A 22,401-nucleotide genomic window follows, 5' to 3' on the forward strand; every position below is an offset into this window, starting at 1 on the left:
GCCCTCTAAAGCAGTGGTTCCCAACCTTTTTCCCAAGGGACCCCTTTTTTTTTACCAGTAAAATTTTTGACGACCCCCTCCCATTCTCTCTTCCAGTACAAACAGTATTAAGAAATGATAAAATTGTTCAAGCACATTTTAATATGATTTGATTCAATAGATAACAGTAATAGTAGGCTCCAGTACAGAACAAAGTCATTAACAAAACCAAACAGAGCATAATGTGCTTGACAGTTTGTATTACTTTTCTGAACACATTGTTTCTTGTAAACACTGATAAATCAATCATTCCTTACAATAAACGTTTGACACATAAAAATACACTGAGCAAAATGTACTTAAATGTGTATATTACTGTTTATACTAGATTATTTACTGTAAAGGCTGTGATTAATCAACCAGTCCTATCTTTAATGAACTTTTGACACTTGAAAATAAAACAGTGAGCTGAGCAAAATGTTCTTTAAAGTGTGTTGCTTTTTCTGTACTAATTATTTCCTGTCTTAATATCAGTAAACTTTTCATCATGAAAAAAAAGTGAGCAAAATGTAGGCTATAAACAAGTAATAAATGAAGTTTTAACCCCTTAAAGTGGAGAGGTCCGGGCGACCCACTGAGAGGCTTTGGCGCCCCCATGTGGGGGTCGGGACCCCCAGATTAGGAACCACTGCTCAAGTCTCAAGAGTAGTGTTTTTTTCTTTCATAGTGTTCCCTTGGTCTATTTCAAAAATTCCAAATTGAATTTCAAAATTTGTCCAGAGAGAGGTTTTGCGACTAAATTTGGTTCCACGTGCACAAACGGTGGTGAAAGGGCGTCAAAAAGAAAAACAAAAAACTGTCCAAATGGACAAAAATGTCCCTAATGAAGCCTGAGGGTTAAGCCATGTGAACACAGCAAGATCGGGATGATGATAGGTGACCCGTTCCTTCCCTCACACCAATCTAAAGCTGGGGTGGGGAACCGTGGTCCTCGAGAGACGAAACCTGCATGTGTTGGTCCTTTCTCTGTTTCAACACTCCTGAATCAGTGGTTTAATCGCCTGTTCAGCAGCTCATCAGGCACTGAGTGAGCCTGTTAATCGCCTGCTGATTAAAACCAGGTGAGTTGAAGCAGGGAAACAGCAAAATATGCAGGAGAGGAGTCCTCGAGGGACAGGATTCTCAAAGAGCAAGTCACCCCCTGCCAGAATCTTGCTCCACTCACACTTACTGTTTGAAAAATGCAAAAAATAACAAATACACACACACACACACACACACACACACACACACACACACACACACACACACACACACACACACACACAAGACATTGTGACCTCATAATGTACCAGCTGACATCATAGTGTACTTCTTATCCTATAGCAATGGCAAGTTAAATTTAAATGCAATGCAGAGTTTTTACCTGACAACTGTGCAAAAATGACAGTTTTAGGCGGAATATTTAAATTTTAACTAAGATGCACTAAAGTGCCAAATTATTGACTGCATGTGTCTACAGCATGGTTAGACACTTATTAATATAGTTTTATCAGCAAAAAAGAAGTGGATTTGGGGGTGACTTGCTCTTTAAGGATCTGAAGGTTGCATATGACTACCGTAATGGCTCTAAAGATAATCTTATCAGATAATCTTACCTTTTGTGGTATGTTTCAAGTGCTCTGGTCTGTCCTGGGGGACATCAGAGCCGCTCTGATCATAAATTCGGGCGTTCCAACATGCTGGATTGTCTTTTGCTTATTTTCAGGGACAAACAAACATGCTACCTGTTAAATGTAACTTGTGGCCAATCAGAAAGCGAGGTGATGGAAGCATACAGCAGACTCCTCCTCTGCTATGTTTGAGCTAGACTCTGAGCTGCTGCCTAATACAAAAAATAGGACCAAAACTGGTCCATCAGTGATTTTTATCACCACACGTGTGGTCTCTCATGTTTTGAAAATCAATCTAATCTAATCTCTGTTTTCACATCTAACCGATTAACTTGTGTAAGCCATTCCATTTAAGACCGCAACCACAGCTAACCAACCTTAACTACTGCCAGAAAAAAACAGATTGTGAGATTATTATTATCTAGATTTGACAAAAAAGGCCATAACTTCATCGTATCTCAGTTTAAAATTAATTATGTTAATAACTCCGAATCTGAGGTAATTTTTCCCTTTCACTCCCTTTCTTTTTCTCCGTATTTAAGTCGCACGTGATTGGTTAACTCTTCGATGAGCCCTTTGCTCGGAGGAGCGGGGGACAGGAATTGGTGCATGGTGTAAACTCACAGAGCCAACATGAGTTGAATCAGGAAATGAAGCCAGATTTGGACACATTTTACCAATATTGACCATTCAAAGGAAGAGTGTGGACTACGGAAAGCAAACTGTGGGGTGACGGTGGCACAGGAGTTAAGTGCTCGGCCTGTAATTGGAAGGTTGCAGGTTTGAGCCCTGCTCAGTTTTATTGGCTAAAAGCCGCTTAACTTGATCGAGTGACGATCCTTTTGGCTTGGGTCACCAGGAGGACACGCCGATTCTTGAATTTTTGCAGTTGAAATTCTGCTGTTGAATTTTTGAAGATAACATTTTTGCTGCTGTATTTTATAGATGTGGAACACTCCTTTGAACAATACATTTGCATTGGTCTCTAGTAGGAATGAATGCCTTGTAAGTCATACTCAGATGCTTCTGTTTCAGGAAGTACAAGTCAGCTGGAGGAGAAAATAGCTTCAGACGACAGGATTTGGAGTCTTATTTCCTGATATTTGGACATCTGGCCTCTGATTGGACAACAGAAACATGACTCGTTACAAGCTGACTCGTAACGTTTTTGTTTTATCTTCACAAATAACATAAGCCTGGAGGAGTTCCGCTGTGTGGTGGAGTTGCTAATGCTACTGGTAGCTTCTACTAGCTGAGACATTCTCTGCTGTTTCCTGGACGCTAAACCAACAACAGCCTTCCCCGTCGGGAGTCAAGATGGATGAGTCCATGAATGATAAATGACAGTGTGACGTAGATCTGTCAGGCTTTTCTGATCCTAGAGATTCACCGTCTGTTTTCTATCAGAAGCTAATGCAGGAGATAGGTGTAGGAGACTATTTTCATGCTCAGCCCGCATGAAAAACTGTGTGAGTGACCACTTTGAATCAGAAACAATCACTAAAAGATGTTTTTTCAGTGAGCCACACCTTTAAGTTGGCGACTTGGGGCAACGGTGGCACAGGAGTTAAGTGCTCGCCCCGTAATCGGAAGGTTGCAGGTTCGAGTCCCGCTCAGACTTTCGCTGTCATTGTGTCCTTGGGCAAGACACTTAACCCACGTTGCCTGCTGGTGGTGGTCGGAGGGACCGGTGGAGCCAGTGCTCGGCAGCCTCACCTCTGTCAGTGCGCCCCAGGGCAGCTGTGGCTACATCGTAGCTCATCCCCACCAGTGTGTGAATGGCAGAATGACTGATTGTGTTGTAAAGCGCCTTGAGGGGTTCCAGGACTCTAGAAGGTGCTATATCAAATATCAAATACAGGCTATTTAAGTTAAAACAATTTAAATAGATAATAATTTCACAGAATAAAAGTTCATTGTCTAAAAAAAGTCTTTCATACAAAAATGACACAAGGATAAAACTCTGATTTAACACAGGCTGTATGTTTGACAGGCTGCTTTTGGCTTGTGTTGTTCCTCACAACCAGGGTTCACACAATCTGGCACACCCAGACAGAATCATGAAGCATTACGTGCACGTCTGTTGCTATATCGCACTCTGCTGGCCCCCAAAGCCTCCGGGACTCACCTGGTCACGTGGTCCAATGACATATGTTGATTAGTGCTGTAAAAGAAAAGATTTGTCATGACAGCAATGCAGTATGAGGAATCGGAACGCGAATGCATCAGTGGAGATAGTGTCATGAATCATATCCATCGTCACTAAGGAGGATGTTGTCCGGGCTTCTGGAAATGGATAGACAAGGTTCTTGACATCTATGGATCGTTGCAAGGTTGCTTTATAGCTTTGGTGATCAGTAGCCGTGTTAGAGCTTTTTAATATTTCCTTCTCTGGCAAACTGCAGTGGTCTGTTGGAGCCGAGTTGCATGGGCGGCAAGATTAATAGTCTTATCATGTGGCCAAGTGATTAGTGAGCTCTTAGTACTTATTACTCTGCATTATCACAGAATCCCCTGAGAGGTTTCTGTCAGCTGCAAGGTTGTGTTTGAAGCCCTCTAGATTACCACAATGCGGCACTGATTAATAGTGTTGATATTAAAAGGAAAAACTAACCTAAAAAGTAAATAGCCTGTAAATCTCCCCAAATTGAATTCACTTGGATTTGGTCCCATTCCATCTCGCAAACCGATCCCGACAGCTGTGGGATTGTTTCTGTTTTGGCGAATAATAGCCTTCTTTTAGTGCTGGTGTGGGTGAAAGTGAAATGTGGTGATGATTTTGGGAGCTCGCTCCTGGAGCTGACTCATGCGGTATTCTGCAGGATTGTTTTATTTAAAAAATGGGTTCAGAGAAAATATCGTCTCAAGGGTGAGAGCGGCTCTGTGCCAATGCTACCTGTTGTTGGACGAAAGCACAGCCTTCATCATCAACGTAACAACTAAACAGGGTCCAAGCAGCAAGAGCCTTATCTATAAACTTTTGTAGATATATATATTTAAATGTGATTTTTGTAAAAATTCTAAATATTTACAATAATATATTTTGATAATGAGTGTAATGGTTTAATTTACATGTTATTTAATGAGCCATAAGACATAGGATTCCATAGTAAATATGAAATCAACCTTATGGATCTGTGGGTACTGTTTAACCAGAAGATTGGAACTTTTTATTGCAGGGATTAGATAACAGCTTCGTATTCACTCAGAGACAACAGAAGAGAGAGTCAAGTTTAAAAGTTTAAAAATTGATTACTAAACAAATTAAAACTAGACTAACTTTAACACTAAATGTATGGTGTAACTAAGGTGAATGAGACGGAGAATGGTGTGATGTGGAATGTTGCTCAGAACCAGCACATCTGAAGAAACTATTAGTTCTGATGGGAAATGAAGGTGATGTCTCCGCGCTAAGCTTTGATTAGGAGATTCATAAACACATTCGACACCATTCTGTCGGTCTACGTACCCTTGGCGGAAGTCCCCGTCTAGATCAGGAGGTGTAGAGGTCCAGCTTGACCTTTATGGAGCCGAAGCTTGTAGAAACAGCCGCGGCAGCCGACCACCAGTCTTGAGATACTTCCGGGTCACAACAGTTTATCGGCATCTAACAAGACCCAAAACGGGGTCATGTTGGTTGAGCTTTTATTCTGAAAGGAACCTTTGCAGCAGGTGGAACAGCGACAGATTTTATCCAGCTTGTCGTTGGTTCTTTTGGCTGAAGAGGAAAGTTACGGATTGGCCACTCCGACAACTTCTCTAGAACGCTTTGAACTGGCGTTAAAGATGGCGTGGGCGTAGTTTTATACTTCGGATGTTTTGGTTTATGGTCGAATGAAAAGATGACAGATTTACCAAGCACAACCAAAACCACGCCTCCGTCAGATCTGGCAGATTCTGATTGGATCAGTAAAGTAATGTGTCGTCTCTTAACGCTACGTGAGCTCAGTCCTAGTGGAAACATTTAAAGTCATATTACTTATTATATTCTATAGGATTATAATAAAGTAATGAATATTTGCATTTCACAGATTGGTCACATCTTATTATTGACTAACACTTTGTTTGATTAGCTTTATTAAAATAGAGTTCTTTGATTTATTAAAAGGAGAGAGTCCATTCTTCATTCTTCTCTTGAGCTGGAAAGAAGCAGTTTAGAAGCAAATGCATGAGACCTTGAGACCATATCTCATGCAGACTAGTTCTGTGTCAGAGGCATCTGCAGAGAGAGGGTAAATAACCTTCGGTGGAATAGCTCCTCCATCACGTTACATTAGCTCACCAACTGACCTCTGTTTAGAGAGATATCAGGACTGATGGGCTAATGACCAGAGGTGTGGACTCGAGTCACATGACTTGGACTCGAGTCAGACTTCAGTCATTATTTTAATGACTTCTGACTTGACCTGACAAAATCAAAAGACTTACGACTTGACTCGGACTTAAACGCAAATGACTTGCGACTTGAATCGACTTGCATCTGTGGACTTGATGATGACTTGGTCATATTTGATATTTTATCACAAAAGTGGCACGACAGGGACAAAAATCAGAAATGCAGCAGCACTTTGTTTAGAATCAGTTTCAGATGCACTTTTGCTTGTTTGAGCAAATAAATCGAGCTTTAAGAAGCTTTATTTCTGGAATTTATTCATCAGCATTGTCACTAAATTGAAGTTGGACAGATGACTTGATCCTTTACAATGTTCATCATGTCCACACCTCTGCTTGCTGGGAAGGCTTGAAGCCAGGTGGGAAGCAGAGATGAGTTTCGGTCTCCGGCCATCTTTAGACCTAAAAAAACGCTTTTCTCAGAGCAACCAGAAAGACTTGTGGAAGGGTTTAAGTGTCTAAAGCTGCAGATCTGGCTCCCAGGCTGCTAGTTCAGCATCACTTCTCTATGGACACCTCCTGGGAAAGGTGTTTCAATGAATAAAATCAGCGAATTTATCTGAAAACAGTACGTGAGTGACTCACCTCACTACGATTACCTCAGTGTCATTTAGAATAGAAACTTGATCAGATGTTTTCCTTTTGGTTAGTCTCCACTCTAGCTGCTTCTGAGGTTTGCCGTTAGGTCTTCAGCTGCATCAAACACATCATGCTGTTTATGTGAAACAGCTGCAAAAGTGTTTTGCGTGGAGTGATTAGTAGGGATGAGCGAGTACACCACTATCTGCATCTGTATCTGTTCAACCATCTAAATTATCTGTATCTGTATCTGTACTCGGAGTGTGCGTGGCCTAACCCGGAAGTGGGTGTAGTTTAAACGGAAGTGGGTGTGGTCTACATCAATACGGTATTTTAAGTGTGATCAGAAGTTGCTGTTTATTTGAAAACTATTTACAGAGTAGCCTCAGAGTTGAGATTAAATGTTGTTGATCACAATAGCAAAGGAACTATTACAGAACAAGTGTTTCAATAAAATCAGAACATTAATATTTAAGTGCATGGATTAAGAGAGAGCGAGAGAGAGAAGAAAAGATCTTTTCTACAGCACCTCTCAAGATAAAAATCACGGGGCGCTTCACAAAAACAAAACATGTAAAATAGAAAAAAGAATTTAGAAAATGATTAAAATATATTTAAAATGAGCAAAAAACTGACAATTGTGATTAAAAAATGTAAAGAAAGAGAGAGAGTGAATAGGAAAGAGGGAGTGGATCCTGAGGAAGAGGAGAGAGAGAGAGGAAAAAAACAACCTGACTGTAGCAGAGGCAGTGACTGACGCAGCACGAGCCGTTTTCAGCTCTGTCTTGTCAAATGCACCACGTACGTTACGAAAAAAGTAACTTTAAATAACTTTAAAGTAACTTTAAAAAGAAGCAAACTGAAGAAAAGATAGGGAGTACTGAAGAAATGTGAACAGTGAAGCAAGCACAGAGAGATCCGTTACTGTGTGTGTGTGTGTGTGTGCGTGGATGGACCGGACGCGGACTGAGCTGTGAGCTCCCGGTGCAGTTTTGTGTGTAGGGAGGGGCGGGCGCTCTATTTGACTGGCCAATCACAGAGCGTGAAGACAGTCGGTTACCCAATGAGGATTTTCCTTCAGCACGATTACAGATATTTATGAGTTTTACTCATTTCATGCTGGTACTCGTCAAAAATGCTTTATCCGTACCGGATACTCGTTTCAGATGAGTATCCGGCTCATCCCTAGTGATTAGCCTACGTGCTTCCTTTGAGTTGGAAGGCAGAGGTGACCTCACCTCTGTAGATCATGGCTGGAAGGTCAGGCTTTTGTCTTGCTTCAGACTGGAGGGTAATGCAGGTCATGCTGAAACTCTTTAATTACACGTAGAATCTATGTGTCGGTAGGTTTTACTCACAGTGAGCAGCTTATCTAGTTAGTGCTTTCCAGTAGTTTTAGTCTGTCTTTAAACCATTTATGGTTTCTATGCTGTTTCAGCTGATTGCAGCCTTCCTTCAAAAGATTATCCCGCTAACTCCCACTTTAGCATGACAATGCTCAATCATGTGTGCAACTGTTCACTCTCTTATTAAAAAGGACCCTCTGCTGCATAAACATCCATATTTGAGGTATTATTCAGACATTGTTCAGGACCTGCAACTTCATTCAGCTGACATTCTTGTCGCCAAGCACCAGCGTCAATATCAGATTCAGGTTCAGATACACTTTATCAAATCCTCGACGGGAAGCTGCTCTCTTACAGCACTCCAAAGGAAAGAAGAACGTACACATAAGACACAAGTGCAACATTAATAATAAAAGATTCGACAACAGCTTTTGTCTAGACCAGGGGTGTCAAATATGCGGCCCACGAGCGGGTTAAATCCGGCCCGCGAGATGGTTGTGTAAACTTTATTTTCATACTTTACAATGTAGAGTGAAAATAAACTTATCTTTGTGAGCAAGTTTTCTCTGTAATGAGTATAAATAAAACAAAGCTGCGCTCAAGGCTCACTCAAGAACTTGAATCACATCCTGAAGTTGGCCGCCACTCAGTATGTGACTTCTGATATTGATGTGCTGGTGAAAGCTAAAAGATGTAAAGTAAAATTAGTCAAATATACTTTAAGTGCTGCATGAAACTGATCTAGCCATGTGATCTGTAAGCTCTTTGAATCACTAAGGAATGTTTATTTTATTTATTGATTTTTTATTTTTTTCAAATTTTCGAGTACACTTCAGGTGTTGTACTTGTACTATTTTGGATACACTGTCCTCAGGCTCCAGCCTTGTTTTATAGTGATTGAATTAAAACAAAGAAAACAATCTGAAGTTGTTTTTAATTTACCGGTCCGGTCCACTTGGGACTAGATTTCCCTCAATGTGGCCCCTGAACTAAAACGAGTTTGACACCCCTGGTCTAGACATAATCATTTTGAACAATAACTTTGGTTTATTGCCGATGATTTTGCTGAATCCTGCATTAATAAGTGATGAGGGAAAACAGCAGGATTCAAATGTTCACCTGCCGGTTTTCTTTTCACACACCAAAGTGCACGCCGTGTCCTCTCAGGTTGACTTGATCAAAAGGATGCATCATTCTGTTTGATGAGAGAGACACCCCCAAACACCGCCGGCAGCAGCACAGTGGTGAGTTTTAAGCTGCACTCCTCCAGCTTCCCTTTACAACATCCAGGGATCCAATTTTCACCAATTCTTCCCTCGTCTCCTTGTGTGAAATCCCCTCAACGGATGCTTGAACCCAGCAGTCATAAAGAACAGTCGTCTTTCACCCAGGACAATCTCCTCAGCTGTTATTTCATTTGTACAAAAATTTTACAATTTTTTATGAGTCACAGGTGCTTACTTTTCGAAGTAAATGTTGGAAAATAAATAAGTATAAAACACACACACACACACAACACACTGGTGAAATTCATCTCCGCATGTGACCCATCCCTGTGGGGAGCCATGAGCTGCAGCTGTGGCTGTGCTTGGGAACTATTTGGTGGTCTAGTCCCCCAAACCAACCCTTTAAAGCTGAGTGTCCCATTGTTACTGTCTTTGGTGCAGCTGATTCTGGGTATAAAACTTAAGTTTCACTTACATTTAATTTATTGGTGCAGGCAGCTGAACTTGACAGTTTCTCCATAGTTGTGCTTTCTTGCAAAAAATGCTTCCAACTAATTTAAAAAGCATGGATTTAAAACGTTTAACTCTTTTCTTTTCCTCAAAGCCATTTGCTGCTCCAGGAATTAGGATGACAGAAACTGCTCCTATAAATTGCACACAGCCGCTTCAGAACAAAAGCTTGGTTTGGATGGAATTTACAAAATAAAACGTGATGTAGAGGTTGTTTTTTGTCTTCATGTAAAAGAAGAATAAAATAAAAGTACCAAAAACTTCTGAAATTTCAAGCACCCAACTGAGATTTTACATAATCAGATATTAATATTTTCCATTTTTAAATTACTAAGTATCATAAAATCTAAGTATCATGTAAAAAAGTTCAATGAACCTAGTTGCTATTTTACTGCCAATGAACAAAAACACACACATACATAATGTGTGTGTGTGTGTGTGTGGGTGGGTGTGGGGTGGGGGGTGGGGTGGGGGGGTGGGGGGTGGGGGGGGGGGGGGGGGATGGTGCTCTTATTTTAAAATGTAGCACAAATAGATCTGTAGTTTATACTACATTAATTCATTTATAGTGTATACTACATTAATGCATTTGTAGATTATGCTACATTAATGCATTTGGAGTGTATACTACATTATTTCATTTGTAGTTTATACTACATTATTTCTTTTGTAGTTTATACTACATTAATGCATTTGTAGTGTATACTACATTAATGCATTTGTAGTGTATACTACATTAATGCATTTGGAGTGTATACTACATTAATGCATTTGGAGTGTATACTACATTAATGCATTTGTAGTTTATGCTACATTAATGCATTTGGAGTGTATACTACATTATTTCATTTGTAGTTTATACTACATTATTTCTTTTGTAGTTTATACTACATTAATGCATTTGTAGTGTATACTACATTAATGCATTTGGAGTGTATACTACATTAATGCATTTGGAGTGTATACTACATTAATGCATTTGGAGTGTATACTATATTAATGCATTTGGAGTGTATACTACATTAATTAATTTGTAGTGTATACTACATTAATTCATTTGTAGTTTATACTACATTAATGCATTTGGAGTGTATACTACATTAATGCATTTGGAGTGTATACTACATTAATGCATTTGGAGTGTATACTACATTAATGCATTTGGAGTGTATACTGCATTAATGCATTTGGAGTGTATACTACATTAATGCATTTGGAGTGTATACTACATTAATGCATTTGGAGTGTATACTGCATTAATGCATTTGGAGTGTATACTACATTAATGCATTTGGAGTGTATACTACATTAATGCATTTGGAGTGTGTACTACATTAATGCATTTGGAGTGTATACTACATTAATGCATTTGGAGTGTATACTACATTAATGCATTTGGAGTGTATACTTCATTAATGCATTTGGAGTGTATACTGCATTAATGCATTTGGAGTGTATACTACATTAATGCATTTGGAGTGTATACTACATTAATGCATTTGGAGTGTATACTACATTAATGCATTTGGAGTGTATACTACATTAATGCATTTGGAGTGTATACTACATTAATGCATTTGGAGTGTATACTGCATTAATGCATTTGGAGTGTATACTGCATTAATGCATTTGGAGTGTATACTGCATTAATGCATTTGGAGTGTATACTGCATTAATGCATTTGGAGTGTATACTGCATTAATGCATTTGGAGTGTATACTACATTAATGAATTTGGAGTGTATACTACATTAATGCATTTGGAGTGTATACTACATTAATGCATTTGGAGTGTATACTACATTAATGCATTTGGAGTGTATACTACATTAATGCATTTGGAGTGTATACTACATTAATGCATTTGGAGTGTATACTACATTAATGCATTTGGAGTGTATACTACATTAATGCATTTGGAGTGTATACTACATTAATGCATTTGGAGTGTATACTACATTAATGCATTTGGAGTGTATACTACATTAATGCATTTGGAGTGTATACTACATTAATGCATTTGGAGTGTATACTACATTAATGCATTTGGAGTGTATACTACATTAATGCATTTGGAGTGTATACTACATTAATGCATTTGGAGTGTATACTACATTAATGCATTTGGAGTGTATACTACATTAATGCATTTGGAGTGTATACTACATTAATGCATTTGGAGTGTATACTACATTAATGCATTTGGAGTGTATACTACATTAATGCATTTGCATTTGGAGTGTATACTACATTAATGCATTTGGAGTGTATACTACATTAATGCATTTGGATTGTATACTACATTAATGCATTTGGAGTGTATACTACATTAATGCATTTGGAGTGTATACTACATTAATGCATTTGGAGTGTATACTACATTAATGCATTTGCATTTGGAGTGTATACTACATTAATGCATTTGGAGTGTATACTACATTAATGCATTTGGAGTGTGTACTACATTAATGCATTTGCATTTGGAGTGTATACTACATTAATGCATTTGGAGTGTATACTACATTAATGCATTTGGAGTGTATACTACATTAATGCATTTGGAGTGTATACTACATTAATGCATTTGGAGTGTATACTACATTAATGCATTTGGAGTGTATACTGCATTAATGCATTTGGAGTGTATACTACATTAATGCATTTGGAGTGTATACTACATTAATGCATTTGGAGTGTATACTACATTAATGCATTTGGAGTGTATACTACATTAATGCATTTGGAGTGTATACTGCATTAATGCATTTGGAGTGTATACTACATTAATGCATTTGGAGTGTATACTGCATTAATGCATTTGGAGTGTATACTACATTAATGCATTTGGAGTGTATACTACATTAATGCATTTGGAGTGTATACTACATTAATGCATTTGGAGTGTATACTACATTAATGCATTTGGAGTGTATACTACATTAATGCATTTGGAGTGTATACTACATTAATGCATTTGGAGTGTATACTACATTAATGCATTTGGAGTGTATACTACATTAATGCATTTGGAGTGTATACTACATTAATGCATTTGGAGTGTATACTACATTAATGCATTTGGAGTGTATACTACATTAATGCATTTGGAGTGTATACTACATTAATGCATTTGGAGTGTATATGACATTAATGCATTTGGAGTGTATACTACATTAATGCATTCGGAGTGTATACTACATTAATGCATTCGGAGTGTATACTACATTAATGCATTTGGAGTGTATACTACATTAATGCATTTGGAGTGTATACTACATTAATGCATTTGCATTTGGAGTGTATACTACATTAATGCATTTGGAGTGTATACTACATTAATGCATTTGGAGTGTATACTACATTAATGCATTTGCATTTGGAGTGTATACTACATTAATGCATTTGGAGTGTATACTACATTAATGCATTTGCATTTGGAGTGTATACTACATTAATGCATTTGGAGTGTATACTACATTAATGCATTTGGAGTGTATACTACATTAATGCATTTGCATTTGGAGTGTATACTACATTAATGCATTTGGAGTGTATACTACATTAATGCATTCGGAGTGTATACTACATTAATGCATTTGGAGTGTATACTACATTAATGCATTTGGAGTGTATACTACATTAATGCATTTGCATTTGGCGTGTATACTACATTAATGCATTTGGAGTGTATACTACATTAATGCATTTGGAGTGTATACTACATTAATGCATTTGCATTTGGAGTGTATACTATATTAATGCATTTGGAGTGTATACTACATTAATGCATTTGGAGTGTATACTACATTAATGCATTTGGAGTGTATACTACATTAATGCATTTGGAGTGTATACTACATTAATGCATTTGCATTTGGAGTGTATACTACATTAATGCATTTGGAGTGTATACTACATTAATGCATTTGGAGTGTATACTACATTAATGCATTTGGAGTGTATAGTACATTAATGCATTTGGAGTGTATACTACATTAATGCATTTGGAGTGTATACTACATTAATGCATTTGCATTTGGAGTGTATACTACATTAATGCATTTGGAGTGTATACTACATTAATGCATTTGGAGTGTATACTACATTAATGCATTTGCATTTGGAGTGTATACTACATTAATGCATTTGGAGTGTATACTACATTAATGTATTTGGAGTGTATACTACATTAATGCATTTGGAGTGTATACTACATTAATGCATTTGGAGTGTATACTGCAATAATTCAAACACCTTTTGTGACATCAGCATTAAACATATTTCACACATTGTGCTTTAATCACTAAGTTTCTGTCAATTTGTTAAAGGTAAGCTTCTCTTTTTGAATTAGTATTTCTGATTCTAATGGGTCACTTTTAGTTTTCATGCAGGCTGAACATGAAACCAGTCTCCTACATCTACCTCCTGCATTAGCTTCTGATAGAAAACAGACGGACGGACAGATCTACGTCACACTGTCACTTAACTTTCACGGACTCGCCTATCTCGAGTCACGACGGGGAAGGCTGTTGTTGGTTTAACATTCAGGAAACAGCAGAGAATGTCTCAACTAGTAGAAATGTTAGCATTAGCAACTCCACCACACAGCAGAACTCCTCCAGGCTTGTGTTATTTGTGGAGATAAAACAACGTTTAGAGCAAACAGAGTCAGTGGTAGTCATGTTGCTGTCAGCCAATCAGAGGAGAGATGTCCAGATATCAGGATGTTCCTTGCAGACTTGAGGAACCGTGGCATCAACAAGTGATCTCCTTTCTGTGTGTTTCTTCAGTTCAGCAACTAAACCAGGTGATTTTAATCAGCACAGAGAAGGAACCTGGTTCAGTTGCTGAGCAGAACAACATTACGGCATGGTGTTAACTTGTCGATGCCACAATTCCCATCTCTGGTTCTTTGTAAGTTCTTTCTGTGTTTCTTTTCCAAGCAATGGAAAAACAATGGAACTAGACTCAAATCCTGTTGTCTGAAGCTACTTTCTCCTCCAGCTGATTTCCAGTTCCTGAAACAGGTGCACTGGAGCTTCTCCTTCCCAGAGAACGACTTAACAGTCATTCATTCCTACTACCTTCTACACTGCAAATGTATGAAGATAGGAGTAAAGTTTAAAACTATAAATCTTATTGGAATTTTCTGCAGTCTGTTTAGCATTTATTTTTCATTCCTTACGTTTGTTTGAAGGCGGATCCCTTTTTTCAGAGCGCAGGACCAAGGGGATTGATAGTGACAGTATTATTTGCTGGGCGCGTCTTCCTCATGTGAGTTCAGATCTCTGCTAAAGCCTAATAAATGCTCAACGACAGGAGAAGATGAATTACTAGAACCAGTTCTTCCAGCTACCTCAGCTGTGATGGAGTAATGAATTCACACCACGTTACGCAACTACTCAGTCTGCGGTTTCTTTCACTTATCGAATTTGAAAGAATACCTAACTAGTGGTTTGAAGAGAACGAGAGGAGGTTTGTGTTTTTGGAAATGGTTTCTGTGTGCTTTCTGGATGCACTGAGGAGTGTCCTCGTTGCATCAAACACAAACACAATGTGGGCTTTCCGTCTGTGCCACCTGTTCACAGCTACCGCTGCCAAGAGGGAGAGCTGCCATGCTCACCAGGGTGAGGCTAGGAGGGCAGACATAGGTTTGGCCTTATTCGAGGCATATTGCATTTGGATAATTCAAGTGAAATGTTCTGGGGACATTCACATCATTTGGTTGTAGAAAATGCACTATGCTGATTGCATTAATGTAAAACATGCTTTGTTGTTTGTTTCTACTAGAGAAAATTAGCTTTTCACTAAATGATAATCTTGTTGCTTTTGCATCCTCAGTAAAGGTTTGTGCAGTTTTTCAGCTCATCTGAACCCTTTAATACCAACCCCCTTTTCTCTATACAGGTTTAGTGAATAATGTAGTAAATATAAAAATTATTTTTATTTAATGTCGTCGTCTTCCTCCGCTTATCCGGGTCCGGGTCGTGGGGGCAGCATCCCAACTAGGGAGCTCCAGACCATCCTCTTCCCGGCCACCTCCACCAGCTCCTCCGGCAGGACCCCAAGGCGTTCCCGGACCAGATTGGAGATGTAACCTCTCCAACGTGTCCTGGGTCGACCCGGGGACCTCCTGCCGGCAGGACACGCCCGAAACACCTCCCCAGCGAGGCGTCCAGGAGGCATCCTGACCAGATCCCCAAATCACCTCAACTGACTCCTTTTAATCCGGAGGAGCAGCGGTTCTACTCCGAGTCCCTCCCGAATGTCCGAGCTCCTCACCCTATCTCTAACCCCTACTTTTCACAGGAGCCGTCAGCAGCACGTTACTGCAGCAGCACGTCATAGCTGCTGATAGGAACCGCTGTGGTCAACAGAACCTTTTCCACTGGAGCCGTCAGCAGCGCGAGTCGGCCACGTCTCAGGAGCAGCATGTCGCGGCCTTTACGCGCCGGTTCTATTTTCTACGCGCGACGCCTCTGAAACGGGTCAAGTTCGACATTTTGGGAAGGAAAGACAGGAAATCGGATGCTGAAACGGAGTGAAGCTCCCGAGATTTTCAGAATAAAGAACGTACTGCCTTCCGGTCGCTTTACTTTAAAAAAGGTTACTAACTGTGCGGCCCCGTGAGAAGTTGTCACCTAGCTAGCGGTCTCCTTTGTTTTTCAGGTCCGTATTGGCGATTATAAAACAGACAGAACATAAAACACAAACCTTCTGAAGCCATGTTGTAATTTTCTCCTGCTTGTTGTTGTGTTTACTGATGAAGTCACTCGTGTGACTCCGTGCTCTGTCGGTGACAGCTGCTCCCCTGCTGCTTCGCGTCTCGTGGGAAGGGCCGAGCAGCAGTTTACGCGAGCAAGACGTGCTGCTGCAGTAACGTGCTGCTGACGGCTCCGGTGGAAAGAAGGGGTAAGGCTGAGCCCGGCCACCCTACGGAGGAAACTCATTTCGGCCGCTTGCATCCGCGATCTTGTTCTTTCGGTCATTACCCAAAGCTCATGACCACAGGTGAGGATTGGGACGTAGATCGACCGGTAAATTGAGAGCCTGGCTTTCTGGCTCAGCTCCCTGTTCACCACGACAGATCGGCTCAGCGTCCGCATCACTGCAGACGCTGAGCCGATCCGCCTGTCGACGTAAAATACAAAATATCTCAGAAATTTTGAGTAAGTTTACTTTTGATCTTTAAATAATTAAAAGTGCATTATGTAGAAAAGAAGTAAAAATTACATCTTGAAGTAAAATTTGGTTACTGCAACCACCTTAAACAACTCTGGAGCTTTTTGCCGGCCATCATCCAATAACAATTGTTGGAGCTGCAGCATTAGCTTGCAGGAGACGCGGCTGCCCCACACTCACTGATGGTAAACAGCCGTTACCTCCCTCCTTCCTTTCAAAGGAGAAAACTGGCAATCCCTGCAGCCAGCTGGACATGAAGCATGTTTCAGTACAACCTTCCTTCCAAAATGAATTAAACATTGGACTCTTGGGGTTTTCTCACAGTAAAATTTTCACTATATTCTGACATACTGCACTTTTAAAGTATTATTGCTTAATGTTTTTGCTTTGGTAAAACAAGTAATGTAAAAATGATTGTGTTCGTCAATGAAATTTGCAATAACACCTCTGGAAAATAAAAGATGGAGAAGCCAAAATAAAGACTGACGACTCGCAGCTGTGCTACAAACTCCCACGATCTCTCTGGTCCGCAGTCGTATACAGATGTCTTTATTAAAATAAAAACAAATAGTTAATAAATACATAAATAAAGTCAAGAATGGGACAGTCAACATTTGAACAGATTTTTCAGAAGACTATAATAATCCAGTCCAATCCAGATTTATTTATAGAGCACATTATCGACCCAAGTGCTGAACAATGAGAGCACTGGATGATAAAAGCACACAATAAAAAAATACATCTGAGCTAACACACACATGGATGCACCAAAATCATGAAAATCACGAGTGTGCATTAGTAATCACGCCGAACCAAAAGCCTAGGAGAAAAGTGGGTCCTTAGAAGCGTTTTAATCCAATCTAGAGGTGATGAATGCATGAATCAGCCTCTCAAGGTCCTCCTTCACTGACATAGACTTAAATAGTTGGAGAAATCGTGACTTTACCACAGAATTAATCTGCCAGTCAGATATGAGCTCAGCGTCAACCCGCTGTAGCAGAAGGTGGAGATGAGTCCAAAGGTGCAGACCACACTGCCGATGAACCGCCAGGTTCATCTCAGTTTGGCGTTTATTTGTGCTGACAACATTTAGGTCATCCATACTTTGACCCTTTAGATGGAGCACACATCTGACAGTCATCAGCATAATGATGATAATTCTGCCACAGAACTTCTTTTCTGCCTTTTATTTATTCAGAATTGTTGACTCTGTTGTTTGGATTTCTTTTCTCTAAAAGTTTTCTAAGTTTTTAAAATGTCTTTCATAAAATGTGTCTTTTTAACATTTGTTTTGCATCTACTTTCATAAAAAACAGCAATAAAAAAATCGTATGAATCCCAGAAGGATTTAGGATTTATGAGATCATGCATCATAAGGAAATCCTTATTTAGCTTATTTGACCTTTATTCTATCTGTTGTGTTTAAGTACTTCTGTTTTATGGATCTGTCAAGCATAGAAAAGCTCTACCTACTCCTGGAGGTACTCACTTGGGGCTGCGGGAGCTTAGGGGTTTGGGTGTCCTTTTTTTAGTTTAGTCATCTCTACTGTTCTGTGATGCGTTAGACCACCAGTGATCGGATCAGTCCGGTTTCAGCTGAGGTCAGCGACCTTCTGGCCCCGCCCCTGAACCTGTCTCTGCACGTACCTCCACCTGGAGCTAATACTTGAGTAAACACATTTGTTTATTGCCATGCAGCAAAAATACACGTAAACTTGTTTCGAAACAAACCTTTTTCTTTTCTTTTTTGTCTATTTTGAGAAAACAACAACTGTAACAACGGAGCTGCGATAGCGCCCAGAGAATTAAACCAGTGAAAATGATGTAGCGCCGCAAAAAGGAAGCAATGCAATTGATAACAATAATGACTTAGCTGCTTGTAGGAAGGCTTGCAGCCCCTAACATCAACTCTGTGGTGAAACCCATTTCATTTCATCCTCTTGCTGCAGGATGAACCATTTGGCCTATCGGGGTTTTAAGATAAGACAGGGCTAGCTTATCACAGCCAGCGATAACTGAAGAAACGAACGACGGCAGGGATTTGCGAACACACTTTCTGCACCTGTTCCCCCCTCCTGGTGTATTCCTCCTTTTCCCAGCGAACGTGCTGCGGCTTTCAACTTGTGCTGCAAAGTGGAACTCGGGAGACTCGGTGTCCCGTTTGAAGAGGTCACCTATTCGTATAGCATAAAATTAGGTGGAGATTTATAGCCATACTAGACGTTTGCAGGGAAGAAATTAGTCAAAGGTTTGGTCTGAATACTACAGTGTCAGCAAAAAGGTCAACGGGTAGCACGTATCCATTTAACATCATTATGTGTACTTCCCACGCAGCTTGTTGTGTGAATCAGACTCTCGCTGCACGGTCAGAGAACACAAAACACGCTTTTTGCTGCCAGATCGTTTTTGTTTTTACAGTTTGAGCTCCATGTGACTTACACTTGGTATCATTTAAACATCTGCGTGCTGAAGCTTTCCTCATTACTCCCGCTTTAACGTGATGTATCCCCTTTCAAAAGGCCACGCTCCCTCCATCCATCATCACCGGCCAAGGTTGCTCGACCCGTTCTGATTACAGCAGTCACGCTTCTACTCTGACAACAGAGACGTGCAACATTTGACTGATTGGACAATAGGGTTCACATAAATTCACTAAATGTTTGTTTCCGGGCACACGGTAAATCCTGAGAGGAAAATAATCAATCACCTGGGACAGGATTTGACGTCCATGCGGCATGGAAACGGAGCCCGTCCAAAAGGCGTTTTTAAATGAAGACCTTGCTTTCTGTAATGGCAGAGGGTTTTTTTTTTTCAGGAACATTTTTCCTCCGTCTCATATCGGACTGATTATGTAAATAACAGTGGAGGCTGAAGAAAGAAAACACATCTCCACAGTAAACACAGCTGGTCGGTTTAACTCCAGCTGTAATTTCTGTCACTTACTTTGACGGAAGTCCTTACAAACGTGTCGTCGTGTCAAACATTTTTTACTTAGGACACGGAAATCTAGTTTCTGCCATGAAAAAACAAAAACTTGAGTTTGTTGTGATGAGCTCCAGTTACAGACTTTAAACTGGGTTATTTCTCCGTTGGCGGCTCGTGTCTGAGAGACTTCACTGATGTTTTATTTTCATCGTTACACTAAAAAAACACATGAATTACATTCGGTTTGCAGCTCTTGAGTTTTTCCTGTTACTTCCGTGTGTAAAGAAATAATAAATCCTCTTTAGAAAAATCCAAGACAAAACCTGTATTACTGTTTAATTTAAATGATTAAATGTTTGTTTTAAAAATTTGAATTTTAATCTTATTTTATTTTTTGATAATTACTTTATTTTAGTTGGTCATGCGGGAATTCTGAGAACAAGTAAATGATTACATATTACAGTTTGACTGATTTTGTCTTCATTAGTCTTATTTATCTTGTAAATAACATTTTTGCTTAGTGAGAAAAACTCGGGCGTCTGGAAGGATGTCTTCTTCTTTCATCTTTTACAGAAAAGTGCTTTAAATTTTAAAAAAGTAAGAGGTGAAATGATATTTAACAATGACAAATTCCAGCAAACATCCACGTTCATAAGAGCCGCACAGCTGTTTTTGTATTTACAGTGATGATAAAGTAGAAGCAAATGCAAGCTTTGCTAATGCAGCCTGCCGTTTCAGGCAGCGGTGTTTCCCTGGCAACCGCAGAAGAACTTTGAAAACACCTGACAAACAGCCTCTTATATCGTCTCCCACCGACTACTCTGGCAGATTGTCTTTGCCCAGCTGTCATGGGAATATTTCCATTCTTTTGCGGGATGTTAAGTTGTCATCTTGCATGTTGGCTTAAGGGAGAGAAAATCAAGTTTCTGTTTCACCTTGGAAATAGGAGCTGCCCCTTCCAGCACCCACACCCACACACACACACACACACACACACACACACCAAGGGGTTACCGCACATAAGCTAATTGGATAATGCAGATATTTGCAAAAAAAGGATAAACATAAAATCATGAGTTAGTTTAACGTCAACATCAGATGCTCTGCAGAAGCTTCCAGGTTTTTGTTATCAAGGTTTAAGAAGAAAATCCTTCATGACAACATCAAAGTAGATGGTTTTTAGCAGAGACGGGTGCTGAGCTTTGGCAGCTTTTTATTTTTGGGACCTGTTACTCATATGGACATCGGTCACTGGCTCCCTGATCCCGTTTCTCATGTGTGCAGTGCACCAAATGAACCTGCTTGCTCACTCGGGACATAAATCAAGACATTTGTTGAAACGTGAACTATTTCTCTGGAGTTTCTGGGATAAACTGCCAGAAGCTTCTTGGCTTTTTATGCTGACATCTGTGACCCTCATTTTTTCAAGCCTGAGTCCAGGAACTATTGAATTTACCAGAAAACAAAATAATAAAGCAAAGGAAATTATTTTAACAAGCACTAAACATTTTTCAAAGCTTATATCTAACGGCCCTCAGAAAATAGGCTGAATGTATTGCGGCCATGACTCTGGCAGGATTCAGTTTTGGACGATTGTTTTTCAAACCGTCTCTTTATGCTATTGGACAATGAACAGCATGACATAATCACCGCTACAGATGTCAGTCAATGGGGCAGTCCGCCATACACAGTCAAAGAAGACGATTGTTTTTATCTAAATAAAGGACGCAAGTTCCTCTGACATAAAAGTCCAAGTCTAAGTAGTCCAAAGTTGATGCCAAGTCATTTGAAACGAGCTGCCGCCATCTTTGTTGTTTCACTCTGTCGCTAAATTCCACCCACCAACAAAGTGTTGTGGTTTAGGGACAAAATAGTAAATACCATACAGTGCTTAAAGATATTCCAACGCATGAAGAACACACAGATCTGTGCAGAAGTACGGGTCATAATTGAGGATCATGGAATTATTCATGCAAGCCTAGAGCTTTAACAAATAGAACTGTGTGTCAACAAGAGCAATCGGTCAACAAGTATGTGCCCAAGTTCCCAGCATGCACCATCACACACACAGTCAGCTTAGCACACCAACCTAGCTTGAATGCTAACTTTGGACTGCATAGTTTGTAAAAATCTAGCTAACTGCGAACGAGGAGGCAGGGGGTGAAAAGGAATATAGATTTTGTGTATTGGAGCTTGGTTAACGTTCTACCTTATGCTACACCGGATTATTGTTTTAGCCTGTTGCAGTGTTAGCGTAGATGAGCTAGCATCACAAATGCCAGTTTCCTGCTGGTTTTAGATGTTCCCCTGCTTGGAAACTACAGCTACTAAAACGAATGATTAGTAAGTAGTAAGTAAGTACATCTTATTTATATAGTGCTTATCACAGACAGAATCACAAAGCGCTTCACATAGATCAAAATAAAATAAAACAAAGTCATAAAATCATAAATAGATTAAAATCATAACATCGAAATACTCTCAAAACAGAAATAGATTAACATCAGGAAAAATAAAGTCATACAATTATAAATTTTCATACAGGGGCATAAGGCTTTAACAGTTCAGTAATATAGGGAGGAGCTTGACC

General features: G+C 39.7%; 1 protein-coding gene across 1 annotated transcript in view; it reads left to right on the plus strand.

Moving 5' to 3' along the window:
• The window catches only part of brinp3a.2 (bone morphogenetic protein/retinoic acid inducible neural-specific 3a, tandem duplicate 2), a 109,395-nt gene that overhangs the window by 37,185 nt on the left and 49,809 nt on the right, over positions 1 to 22,401 (plus strand). The window lies entirely within an intron of this gene.

This window comes from Nothobranchius furzeri, chromosome 8 (assembly GCF_043380555.1).
Source record: "Nothobranchius furzeri strain GRZ-AD chromosome 8, NfurGRZ-RIMD1, whole genome shotgun sequence".
Taxonomy (NCBI): Eukaryota; Metazoa; Chordata; class Actinopteri; order Cyprinodontiformes; family Nothobranchiidae; genus Nothobranchius; species Nothobranchius furzeri.